At 33.9% G+C, this 14,686-nt stretch overlaps 1 pseudogene; it reads right to left on the minus strand.

The window, feature by feature from the left end:
- LOC141512087 (katanin p60 ATPase-containing subunit A1-like) overlaps window positions 1–13,009 on the minus strand; it is a 50,682-nt pseudogene extending 37,673 nt beyond the window's left edge.
- Between the last annotated feature and the right edge of the window lie 1,677 nt (window positions 13,010–14,686).

A 14,686-nucleotide genomic window follows, 5' to 3' on the forward strand; every position in this document is an offset into this window, starting at 1 on the left:
ATGTGTTAAAACAAAACAGGAAAACAATAGACTTAATCTCTATTGAACACTGATCTGAAAAATTTTAATTAAAATTTCTGCTAAGAGGGTAAAAAAAACACAAAAATTATGCTGGATTTATTCCAGAAGTACAGAATTGGCTTACCATATTAAGTTATAATTAGCCATTAATAATAAAATTATCAAAAAATCATGTAATTATGTCAACAAATGCAGAAAAGACTTTTTGTTAAAAAAAATCCATTTCAGTAAAAAAAAAATTCTAGGAAAATGTACAAATGAATGTCATTTCTTTAATATTTAAAAAAAGGGCTTTACTATATATATGAGATAAAATAAAATTCTTTCCAATAAACTAGAATAAAGCATAAATATCTATTATCACCTCTTCCATTTAACATTCTACTACAAATACTGGCAATAATAGTAATAATAATAATAATACAAGAAAGATAAATTGAGAATTTACCACTAGGTAAAGAATAAGCAAAATTATGTTTTTAAGTTGTACTTTAAAAAATGTGTATTTAAAGAACCCCAACCATCAAAATTCCACATTGGGCCCTAAGATCAAGGATAAGACATATTGACAGAAGCTGCATTGGATCTAGTAGCCAAGTATGGTCACTGGGTTATCATATAGGTATCAACTACTTTGAACCCTCAACCTTAATTATAGAGTCTCCCATAAATTTTACAGTCTTCCTTCCATTAGTTCTGTCCTCTTAGTAAATCAGTAGCTCTGTGACATTGGGATAAAGGAGTAATATTTTGCTTTAATTTTAAGAAATTGACTGTTGGGGCAGCTAGGTGGTGCAGTGGATAGAGTACCATGTTGCCTTGTAGTCAGGAGGATCTGAGTTCAAATTTGACCTCAGACCATTAATAATTACTTAACTGTGTGACCTTGGGCAAGTCACTTAACCCCATTGCCTTGCCAAAAAAACTGATTGTCAAATTTGATTTTGAATCTCATTTTCAGTTACCTCCTTATTGGCTTTAGGTTCAAGTTGAGAGATCTACCCTATTTTTTGAGGAATCTCCTCTAAGAACAATAAATCTAGGGAAAAGAAGAATGGCCTCCTGAACTATTAAGTGACTTTTTATCAGCCAGGTACTCTTTTGGTCCTTAAGAAAGAATCTCTCTGGCTCTCATGGCCCAACATAGAACCCCAGTCCAAGTCCCACTTGGTCATTGTTTGGGCCTGGATTGTTCAGAATGATTGTAAATAGCAATTGCTTCTGTTTTTACTTAGAAACCCTGAGGTTCTTTCCATACCAAACTGATTTTTTTTTTGACTACGTAAAAGAAGTCATTCTTTCCCTCATTTTGTACCTGCTCTGAATGGGTGCTGTTTCAATCAAACTGAGTCTTTGTTAAAAACTTTAGCTTAAAAAAAACAAGGTCTCCCACTGCATCCAGGACCATGTCTAGTTGTCCTGATGTATATCTGGTCACTGAAGCTAGATGGCTCCAGAGGAGAAAGTGAGCCTGGTGACTTTGCACAGTCTTCCCTCACTTAAATCCAATTCACTTACATGTGATGGCATCTCCTCCTTTATGTCATGGTCCTCTTCCAGAACTAAGGACTAACACAACAGAATATTAATTAAAAATTATTTCAAACAATTTGCTTGAGCAAATCATTTGCATTTTTATGTCATACCAAAAAAACCTAATAGGAAAAGTCAGAAAGTGAAATTCCATTGAAAATACCTATAGAATATATAAATAGTTGGGACTCTACTTAACAGGTTATGAATAAGAATGAAGAATACAACTATAAAACCCGTGTTTAAAGAAATAAAGATAGAATTAAAAAATTAGAAAAATATTAATTGCTCATGGGTAGAAAGATTCTATAAAACAAAAATGATAATATTACCTAAATTAATTTACTTATTCAATGCTTTTCCAACTAAACTACCAAGGATTAATTTACAAAACTAAAAACTAAGAAGAAATATGGAGGCAAAAAATATCAGAGTTCTCAAGGGAAATAATGAAAAGAAGTGGGAATAAAGGGCATTTAGTAGTACAAAGCTGTATTACTAAATAGTAATTCTCAAAACAATTTGTTACTTCTTAAAAAAATTAAGGAGATTTACCAGTGGATCAGATTAGGTACAACATAAATAGAAACCTATGTAACTAAGATCCTAGGATTTAATAAATAAAAGCATCCTAATTATTAGGATAAAGACTCACTATTTGACAAAAACTGCTGGGAAACTTGATCAGGAGAAATTATTAGAAACAGGAGAAATAATTATTTAATAATAATACTTTAAAGACAAGAATTCTGAATGCTATATGAATCATGATTGCTATAATTACCATTCATGATTCCAGAGAACCAATGATGAAATATATTAACTATCTCCTCACAAAGAGGTAATAGATTTATGGTATAGAATAAGATATATGTAAATATGTATATAGATACATATATAATTTTTCTAATGAGGATATTTTGATTGATTATGGATATTTGTTACAAGAATATTTTTTTCTTTTTTTTCAGGCAATTAGGTAGCACAGTGGTAGGGCATGGTCCTGGAGTCAGGAGGACCTGAGTTCAAATCTAGACTCAGACTTAATATTTACTTAGCTGTGTGACCTTGGGTGAGTCACTTAACCCCATTGCCTTGCCAAAAAAAAAAGAAAATTTTTTTTCCTCTCATAGGATAGAGGATAGGATGAAAAGAAAATAGATTTATATAAAATAAAATTTAACAAAGGAGGGAGGGGCTAAAGATGTAGAATATTGCATATACTTTTAGATGAGATCACTATATATAAAATAATTGTTTAATTATTTTTCTTTATTAGAATTAGAATTAGAACCTCTCATGTGGGAGGGAAACTTTATCTGTAATTGCAAGGTAAAAAAGGTATACCATTAAAACTTTAAAAAATAAAAAATACAATATTGAAAAGTTATAAATCCTATTAAAGATCATAGATTGAACACAACAAAAGCTAAAAAGAGTTAGAAATAGTTGACAAAAAATCAAAATATGAAATAAGTCATCTGTACCATTTTAAAATGATGTATTTGATGATTTTTGCCTAAAAATCTTAAAGAAATTGCTGTTACCTAATTTCTATATTTAAGTTACTTTTATCTCTAAGATTGTTAACTTTTATCAATTGATATCTTATAATAGGTCTTGGACTAGCCCCTGACATTTGCTCTTAAACCTGATAGTTTAAACAAGCTGGGAATATCTTCTGACATCTGATTATGGAATTATTCCTTTAGGTTCTCTGGTTGGAAATAAGGAACTCCCAATGCATCTTCCAGGTCTATAGCTCTGTTAAGGGAATCCAAGTTCTGATAAGGGGTCCTAGGAAGAATTCATATAATAGTAAATCATTACATCCTATTGAGTGGGAGATCAAGTCCCAGAGAGAGAGAGAGAGAGAGGTTAATCTATTATATGTATTCCTAGAATGTAACAGGTATAGAATAGGAAATTTGTGGCTTTTTGGCCTTTGAAATCATCCAGTTGCAGTAAGCACATAATTAGAGATGAGAATACAATTGTGATATATGATAAGATTTGTTGGGTTGAATAAAATAGGAAGTACACTGTCCAAATGTGTTACAACTATATTAGATTCAAAATAAACTATAGGAATAAGACTATCTACTGTCCAACTGACTGCAAAAAAAAAATACTACCTTCCATTTACCTGTACATTAGACCACTTTGATGCTAAGTTTATGACAACTTCATTTATTTTCAGTTTTCTGGCATTGTACTACAGTGATTTATATTTGAATACTGGATTTTCTGTACTCTACCTAATATAACCTGCCATATTTTCAAGGCAATGCCTTGAAAAAAGGGTTGAACCCTTTTATGTTACTTGGCATTTGGGCTAAGAAAATCACATTGATTCCATTTCAATTTGTAGTTGATTTTATTCTGGACTTTGATTAACTGCGTAAATCTCTTTCTTTTGCTGACTTCAGAAGTTTAGCCTTCCTCTCTAAGCCAAGCTGTGTCATAAATCACCTTAATTAAAAGAAATATATTACTTCTATAGATCTTAGCCCATGCACAATTAAGGGAATTCTGAAAAGAATTCTGACTAACAAGACTTGCATACTCATGTACAATTAAGGGAGATCTGCTATCTCCTTAACAAGACTTGAAAGATCCAGTTGGGTGCCAGGAAGTTTATTATCTCTGTTTCATTAACAAGCCATAGAGGATACAAAGGGACTCTATAAATCAATTCCTTAACATCAAGGAGGGTTTGTTGCCAGTTTCATATTCCCAGTTTCCAGCAAATCAGGTTGACCTCCACATTTATGATGTTACCAATCATATTATTTTCTTTAGGCTTTGTAACCAATCATAAATCCTCTTCTATCTACAAAATTCTACCTATGAAGTCTTGTCCTTTGTTGTGTATTTCCCAGAAAAATATATAAAAAGGCTAGCTCATCTCAACTAATGGTCTTATCTTTTCTGAAGAAGCTAAGAGCTTAATTATTATTAATTCTCAATTTGCTAATAAATTGATTGTGCTTGGAGATTTGTGCCTCATTATACCTTAATTTTGATCACAAAAGTTGGCAAGCCAGTCAGGACTTGAGGGAGGCAGCCTGGTCCCAAGGTAATCTTTTAGGGCAACTCTCACCTCCCAAACAGTTGGTAAATTTCTTACTGGGGGACTTCTTCACAAAGGATTGTGGTGGAGACTCAACTTTCCATTTGATCTCAATTTTTCTGAACAAAATAAGGAACCCTGTCAGGGAAGAGTTTCAACTTTGTTTATTTGTCTTGATATGTAAGTGTTTAGTGTTTTTATGTGGAAATAATTAGGCAAGAAACCCAGAAAATTCCTTAAGGGGCTTAAACCTTTAGAGATTTTTTCTTTCTTTCAAAAGGGATTCTCAAAAGCTAGGAATAATTCAGTTGTGGAACCTTGCACCATTGGATCTTAATGGAGTAAATTTCAAGAAAGAATACAGGAGACTTCTGGGGAGGAGCCAAGATGGCTTGTGAAGCTAACATGCTCCAGGAACTTTTCCCTATCAAGCACAAATGAAGCCTCTACTCTGACACTCAAACTACAGATCCCACCAAGAAAAAAGAGAAGATTCAAGGAAGTTTTCAACAGTGGACATCATGAAGGATCTTCAGTGAAGGTCTGTCTCTTTGGGGGAAAAGGGAAAGTAAAGCCCAAAAGGTGGGAGAGTGGGAAAGCTAGTGGGAAGCTTTTAGCGACAATGCAATCCAGATCTCAACAGCTTCACAGCAGCAGAGGTCCTGGCACCTAGATAGCAAGCCAGCAGGGAGAGCCCCAATCTCAAACAAAGTCTGAACCCTGGAAACACAGGGGCAAAAGACAAGACTAGGTTGGGAACAAACCACTGCTAAGTCTGAATCTGGACATAAAGGAGAAAACAAACCTCTGCAAAGGCAAGGCCTGGACTGCATAGGTAACATCTGGCCATCATCAAGCCAGGTATCACACCCCAGCCCCAGAAAAAAAAAAAAAGCTTTGGTCTATTCTCCCTATACCTCATGAACAGAGCTAAAACAACAAAGATGAGCAAAAAAGCTAAAAGATTGCTCACTATAGAAAACTACTTTACAGACAAAGATGATAACAATGCCATGTCTGAAGAAGAAATCAGTGAAAAAATCACTCACAGGGGAAGTCTCAAAGCAGTCTATGAATCAGAGTCAAATACAAAAACTCATTGAAAAGTTTAAAAAAGAATTTAAAAACCAAAGAAGAGAGGAAGAAGAAAAATAGAAAAAAAGAAATGAGAGTCATGCGGGAAAATGATGAAAAATTGACAAGAATATTCTTCACCTTTAAAAAGGAGACACAAAAGACACAAAAAATAAAACCCTAAAAATTAGAATTAAATAAATAGAAACCAATGAATTTATGAGACTACAAGATTCCATCACACAAAATAAAAAGGCTGAAAAATTGAAGAAAACAAAATACATTTTAGGGAAAATAAATGACCTGAAAAATAGAGACCCAAATCTACAAATCATCAGACTACCTGAAGGCCTTGATCAAAAAAAGAACCTGGAAAACATCATGCAGAAAAATTGTTAGGGGAAACTGTCCAAATCTCCTGGAAAAAGAAAACAATATAACCATTAAAAGAATACACAGAACCCCTCCTGAAAGAGACAACAGGATAAAAACTCCAGGGGCTATTATAGTAAAATTCCAGAACTCTCAAATAAAGGAGAGAATACTGCAAGCAGCAAAAAAGAAAACAATTCAAATACAAAGGAAACACAATCAGACTCACATAGAACCTATCAACCTCAACACTGAAGGACCAGAAGACCTAGAATATTATATATTGGTGGGCAAAGTTCAGCATATACTGTCAAGTAAAAAAGTGGATATTCAATGAAATAGAGGACTTCCAGAATTTCCTGCCACAAAGACCAAATCTGAACAGTGAATTCAATTGCCAAATACACAACTCAAGAGTTGCATAAAAAGGTAAATGAAAAGGGTAAGGAAAAATAAAACAAAACAAATGTTTTGTATACTTCAAAATGTATACAACCTAAGAGGGAAGATATAAGACTTCTAATTCTTGAGAACTTTACTTCCCTTAGGATAATTAAAGGGTCCAATATAATTGAAGAGATTAGACTTAAAGGATATGAATATAATTGGGTCTCAACTCCCCATTGAAGAGGTCCAAGATGACATCACTATGTTTAAGACAAAAAACCCTGATGAAAAGCAGGGGTGTTAATTCTAAACTTGAATGTTTCATTATTCCTTGACCCACTTTAATTCTGCTGAGCTGACAAAACTTAGTACTGTGTCCAATGAGAGCATCATAAACTGGGTAGTCCTGAGTCAGTGTCTCCCATAACTTTCAATCATTTGTAAAGTTCTCAAGTGAGATCTTCAGAGCCTCCCTGCATGAAGAGCCCTTTAAGATTTTTGTAGTTAATTAAATCAGGGTTTGATTTAATCTTTGGATCATTTAACAAGGGTGGGGAGGGGAGGGTATAAATTATGAGTGAAAATAGGCCTGGGGGAGGGCTACAAATGGTTCAAGAAATGATTTGGCTTTGATGACATTTTGACTCATGAGGAAGAGTGTGTGTCCTTGGAGGGTACTTGAAAAGGGGGAAAAGGTAAAAAATGATAATAATTATAATTTGATGTAATTTGATACAATGCTGATTATCAAGCAATCAACCAATCAACCTGTGATGATACTTTGATAACAATATGAGCTTATCAAGCAATCAAATATTGAAACTGTGATTGATGATATCTTATTAATAATACTTGAGCTACAAATAACACCAGGTAAAGAGGCACAAAGATTTATAATTACAGAGGGAAAGGAGGGAGAGTATGAACACTGAGTAAATTATATTCAATAGATTTGGCCAAGAGAGGAAAGAAGATACATTCCCACTTGGGTTTAAAAGTCTATCCTATTCTTCAGGGAAGGGGGGGAGGGGACAGGGAAAGGGAAAGGGAAGGGAAGAAGGGACTAATAGAAAGGAAGGCAAAGGTATAAGTGAAAATAAATTCAAAGTTAAATTTTAAAAGAAAGGGAGTAAATTTTGGTGAAGAGGAATAAGAGGAAAGTAAAAAATATAAATAGAGAAAGCACAGGGGGAAATACAGAATTAGTAATCTTAACTATAAATGTGAATAGGATGAACTGTCCCATAAAAAAGAAGCAGATAGCAGAATAGATTAAAAACCAGACTCTGACAAAATATTGTTTACAAGAAACACATTTGATGCAAAGAGATCTACACACAAGGTAAAGGTAAAAGGATGGAGTAAAATATATTATGTCTCAGCTAAAGTAAAAATAATGAGGGGTAGTGATCCTGATCTCAGATAAAGTAAAAGCAAAAATCAATCTCATTAAAAGGGATAAGGAAACGCCATTTTCTGAAAAGGCACCATTGGCAATGAAGCTATATCATTACTAAACATCTTTGCACCTAATGGAATAGCATCCAAATTCCTAGAGGAAAGGTTGAGTGAATTACAAGGAGACATAGACAGCAAAACTTTAATAATGGGGGGACCTCAACCTCCCTCTCTCAGAACTAGATAAATCTAACCACAAAATAAAGAAGAAGGAAGTTAATAAGGTGAATGAAATCTCAGAAAACTTAGATATGACAGACCTCTGGAGAAAATTTAATGGACATAGAAAAGAATATCACTTTTTCTCAGCAGTACATGACACTTATACCAAAATTGACCATGTACTAGGGCACAAAAACCTTATAGTCAAATGCAGAATGGTAGAAATAATAAATGCACACTTCTCAGACCATGATGCAATAAAAATTACATGTAACAAAGGGACAAAAAGCTAATTAATTGGAAACTAAATAACTTAATCTTAAATAATGGGTGGATCAAAAAGCAAATAATAGAATTAATCAATAATTACATCCAAGGAAAAAGATACTAATGAGACATACCAAAATTTATGGGATGCAGCCAAGGCAGTTTTGAGGGGAAACTCTATATCTTGAAATGCCTATTTAAATAAAATAGAGAAAGAGGAGATCAATGAATTGGGTATGCAATTAAAAAAAAAATTAAAAAAGAATAAATTTCCCCAATGAAATGCCAAATTAGAAATTCTGAAAATCAAAGGAGAGATTAATAAAATTGAAAGCGAGAAAATCATTGATCTCATAAATAAAACTGAGTTGGTTAATAAAATAGACAAACCTTTGATTAATCTGATTAAAAAAAAAGAAAGAAGATATCTAAATTATCAATATCAAAAACCAATACCAAGAACTAACAACCAATGAGGAGGAAATTAAAAAGATAATTCAGAGCTACATTTCTGAAGTGTATGCTAATAAATTTGATGAAATAGATGACTATTGACAAAATGGATGAATGAAATGAATAAATATTTACAAAAATACAAACTACTCAGATTAACAGAAGAGGAAATAAAATGCTTGAATAAACCCATTTCAGAAAAAGAAATTAAAGAAACCATCAATAAACTCCCTAGGAAAATGTCTCCAGATCCAGATGGATTTACAATTGAATTCTAACAAACATTTAAAGAACAATAATTCCTATTTTGCATAAACTGTTTTTAAAAATAGGAGAAGAGGGGTGGCTAGGTGACACAGTGGATAGAGCACCAGCCTTGGAGTCAGGAGTACCTGAATTCAAATCTGACCTCAGACACTTAATAATTACCTAGCTGTGTGGCCTTGGGCAAGCCACTTAACCCCACTGACTTGAAAAATCTAAAAAAAAAAATAGGAGAAGAAGGAGTTTGGCCAAATTCCTTTTATGACACCAACATGGTACTGATACCTAAACCAGGAAGAACCAAAACAGACAAAGAAAATTATAGACCAATATTTCTAATGAATAATTGATGCAAAAATCTTAAATAAAATTTTAGCAATGAGACTACAGCATGGTCTGACTACCTGACCTTGGTCAGGTAGGATTTATACCAGGTAGGCAGGGATGGTTCAATATTAGAAAAACATTCAACATAATTGAACATATCAATAGCAAAACTAATGAAAATCATTTGATTATCTCAATAGGTGTTGAAAAAGCCTTTGATAAAATATAACATCCTATTAGAAACACTAGAAAGTTTAGGAATAAATGGAGTTTTCCTTACAATAATAAATATTATCTATCTAAAACCATCAACAAATATTATATGTAGTGGGAATAAACAGAGCATTTCCAATAAAATTGAGGTGAAAAAAGTATGCCTATTATCACCATTACTCTTCAATTTTGTATTAGAAATGCTAACTTTAGCAATAAGAGAGGAAAAGGAAATTGAAGGGATCCAGAATTGGCAATGAGGAAGCAAAGCTTTCACTCTTTGCAGATTATAAGATGGTATATTTAGAGAACCTGAGAAAATTATCTAAAATACTCCTTGAAACAATTATCAAATTCAGCAAAGTGGCACATAAATCATCATTTCTTTTTATGAACAACAAAGCCAAAGAGCAAGAGATAGAAAGAGAAATTCCATTTAAAGTAACTATAGACAACATTAAGTACTTGGGAATTACACCTCCCAAGACAAACCCAGAAACTCTGTGAACACAATTGTAAAGCATTTCTCACCCAAAAGAAGTCTGATCTAAATAACTGGAAAAATGTCAATTGCTCATGGTTAGGTTGAACAAATATAATGAAAATGACAATTCTGCCTAAATTAAATTACTTATTCAATACCATACCAATCAAATTACCAAATAGTTATACTGAGCTAGAAAAAAATAGTAACAAAATTCATCTGGAGCAACAGAAGATCAAAAATAGCAAGGGGAAATCAATGAAAAAAAATTGTAAAGGAAGAAGGACTAGCCCTACCCGATCTAAAACTATATATAAAGCAGCAGTCATCAAAACTGCCCTGTACTGGTTAAGAAATAGAATAATGAATTAGTGGATTAAGATATGTTTAGAAGAAACCACAGTAAATGACTATAGCAATCTAATGTTTGGCATACTCAAAGACATCAGCTTCTGGGATAAGAACTCACAATTTCACAACAATTGTTAGGAAAACTGGAAAATAATATAGCAAAAACTAGGCATAGAGCCACATCTCACACCCTATGCCAAAATAAGGTCAAAATGGATACAGGATTTAGACATAAAGGGTGACTCTATAGATAAATTAATCAAAGAATACTCATTAGACAAGGGGGAAAGGGGGACAAATTTATGAACAGACAAGAATTAGAGTACATTATAAAGTACAAAATGAATGATTTTGAATATACTAAATTTAAAAGTTTTTACACTAATAAAATCAATGCTGCCAAAATTAGAAGAAAAGCAGAAAACAGGGAAACAATCTTCATAGCTAGGAGTTCTGATAGAGGTCTCATTTCTAAAAGATATAGAGAATTGCATCAGATTTACAGGGTTACAAATCACTCCCCAATTGATAACAGTCAAAGGATATGAATAGGCAGTTTTCAAATGAAGAAATTAAAGCTATATATAATCATATGGAAAAATGCTCCAAATCAATATTGATTAGAGAAATGCAAATTAAAACAACTATGAGGCATCACCTGACACCTATCAGATTGATTAGGATGAGAAAAAGAGAAAATGGTCAATGTTGTAGAGGTTGTGGGAGAATTGGGACATTGATGTATTGCTGGTGGAGTTGTGAATAGATCCAAACTTTCTGGAAAGCAATATGGAACTGTGCCCAAAGAGCAATAAAAATGTTCATTCTTTTGACCCAGCAATTCCAATGCTAGGCCTATATCCAGAAGAAATCATAAAAAATGGGGAAAGTCCCCCATGTTCCAAAATATTCTTTGCAGCTCTTTTTGTGGTGGCAAAGAATTGGAAATTGAGGCAATGCCCACCAATTGGGGAATGACTAAACAAGTTATGGTACATGAATACTATGGAATATTATTGTTCTATAAGAAACCATAAATAATCAGACTCTAGAGAAACATGGAATGACTTACATGATCTGATGCTGATCAAAGGGAGCAGAACCAAGAGATCAATGTGCACGTTAACAACAATATTGTGAGATGATCAGCCTTGATGAAAGTAGCTCCTCTCAGTATTTCACAGAACTAGGACAACCATATTAGACCAGCTATGTTATCCCCATCCAGAGGAAGAAAAACAAAACAAAACAAAAATATCTTCAGAATCTGATGAACACTTTATAAAAATTATCTCTGATGAATCTCTTTCCCTTAATCCTAATTCCTCATGCCAAAAACGACTAATCTATAAACATGCTTATCAAAAATATACATGTACAATGTTAACCTGATTGGGGAAGGGTTGGGAAAGGAGGATGGAGGGAAATTATGTAACTTAAAAATATGCATATGCATATGGATAAATGTTGAAAAAACTTTCATAACATATATCTGGAAAAATAAAATATGAATAACAAAGAAGAAACAGTACAGGAGGAGAAAGAAACTCCTAAACATTTTTATGAAAGATTTTACAGAAGTACTGAGCGGCATGAGGATTAGATGCTTAACCCACAAGATGCACACATCATTAGGATATACTTTGTTAACCAATTACTACTAGAAATGTGAAAACCTTTCCATAAAAGATGCCTAGAATGGCATGAAATATCTTTAGGCTGACTTAAGAGTATTTCCTTATATGTTTATGAAGAAAAAGATAAGGAAAAAAGAGAAACCTAAAATAAAGGAACAAACTTTTGTTGATCTTGTATAGGTTGACTTGGAGGTTCCTATACCAGTTGTTTCAGAGACTGGTCAGAATGTCTCAAATCACGTAAGTGTTTTTACTGAAGAAAGAAGGATGATATTATCAAAGACTGTAAAAAGAAACAATAGGTCCTCAGAAATAGAAGGAAATATAACCATAGAGTTTTCCAGGGTACCTGTGTTGCATGAAAGTGTACGAATGGGATAGGGAGTTTGAATTCCAGAAACAACTCTTATTTTTCCTGAACTTGATGTCCTGCCCCACCCCACCCCCAGTTATCATGGTCCATTCCTCTCTCCAAAATGGCAAACCCTATATCACCCTAAAATTTGGTGACTCATTCTATAGTTGCTTGTTAGGTACCAGACTCTAATTCGATTCTAATGAATAAACATTGTTCTAACTGTACCTCTACTGGGTTTTTAAATGTTGAGGTCTCAGGATAATCTCAGAAATTCCTAGATTAGCTCATCACAAAATATCTTTTAGCCCCCATGTGTAGAACTGTCTTTACTCCTTATTGCCTACATCTCCTGTAAATCTATTGGAGCAAGATCTCTAAAACAAACTTAGTGCCACTATTACCTGTTCTTCTGGTGGAACTCTGTCTTTGCAGATACCCAAAAGCTCCAACTTATCCTCCAATTTTATTGAGAATGACCCAGAGATAGTTGGGGATTTATTTAGTAACCCATCTGATATTTCAGACTTCCTATGGTCCTCCTCATCTTCAGATGTGGGATTCCTCAAATCTATCATCCCTATTATCATCAAAGTTAGGGGAGGTCCTCAATCATCTATTTCTCAGTAACCTTTACCCAGGAAAGCTATTGAGGGCATTTCACCCATCATTGATTCTATCAAGGTATTATATTGTGCCTTACAAATTGCCTTGTAGTTAACTAATCCTTCCTGTTAAGAAGCCCAAACCAGGTCCAGATGGCAAGCCTGTTTATCATGTTGTGCAAGATTTGCACACTATTAATACTTATGTTATCCCTAAGCAACCAGTGATGCCCAAACCTGTTACTATAATTTCCTCAATTCCTTGTTAGGCTACTTATTTTATGGTGATAGAACTTTGCTCAACATTATTTTTACAATTCCCATTTATCCAGATGCCCAGGTTTGCCTGTACCTAGAAAAACACACAATGGAGGTGAACTCATCTGCCTCAAGGATAGATGGAAAGTCTCACTTTATTTTCTTAAATTTTACAAATTTGTCACCTTTAAGGGCTCCTTTCTTATCCAATATTTGGTGATTTTCTGCTAGCATCCCCTAAGGAATAAATGTGTCAATAGTATAGTAATCATCTCCTGCTATGTTTCATCAGAAGGGTCACAAAGACTCTAAAATGAAAGTATAATGGTACCTTCTACAAGTAGAATATCTGAGATTTATTTTGGCTACTGAGATTCATTCTATGTCCTCTAAACACATTCAGGTCATCCAGCAACTCACTGTACCCAACATCAAGTAGTATTTGCATGCCATCCTTAGAGCCTCTTAGAGTACACAGTGGTACTGCATCAAGTTCCATTTATTCACTGATATAACTAAATCCCTTTTCTTCTTCACTAAAACTCTGTTCCAGAATCAGAACTCTCAGATCTCAAAAAATCCCTGTTATCATAACCTACACTGGGACTCCAGACAATGGTAAGTCTTTCTACCTTTTTTTTGTAATTAAACAAAATAAGGTGGCTTCTGGTGTACTTATAAAACTTTTGGGACCTGCTCCATGCTCAGTAACTTATTATTCTACTCAAATTGAATCTATGGCAGCTGGGGAACCACCCTGCCTTTGGGCTGTGACTTCCACAAGCCAGAGACTAAAAAACTTGATGATCTTCTGTCATCCCTTTGCAAAATCCTGACTATATTTTGTATGCTGATAGGTGTTCTTTTATGAAGGATGGTGCTCACTACCCTGGTGTCACCATTGTTTCTGACTATAATATGGTATGAATGATTTTATTAGCCTCTAATCTCAAGGTCCAGACTGCCAAACTTGTCAGATACCTTGGTATGTCAGTTAGTCAAAGGAAAGAGCATCACTGTCTATATAGACTTACATATTACTGCCTTTGGTGTCTGCCATGCTATTGGAGTGCTCTGGTCACAGAAAGGTTTTTTGACATCTGCCAAGGCCATTGCTAATGAGAAGTTCATCAAAGTTCTCTTATCTGCTCTGTAATATCCCTCTGCCCTGGCCTTTGTCCATCATTGTCCTGCCCATACTGGTGGAATTGACTCTGTGTCAAGAGGGAACAACTGTGCTAATGCAGTTGCCAAACTTGCGTCCCTAGAAGACCCTGCACATGTTTTTAATTTCTCTCTTTTTTTTTGTGATGCTAAAGTCTCTCTTTCCTATGATGATTCTAAAACTGAAAAATAGAAGCTAGGTTTAAGACACAAGTTCCTGGAGTCTAG

Source organism: Macrotis lagotis, chromosome 2 (assembly GCF_037893015.1).
Source record: "Macrotis lagotis isolate mMagLag1 chromosome 2, bilby.v1.9.chrom.fasta, whole genome shotgun sequence".
Lineage (NCBI taxonomy): Eukaryota > Metazoa > Chordata > Mammalia > Peramelemorphia > Peramelidae > Macrotis > Macrotis lagotis.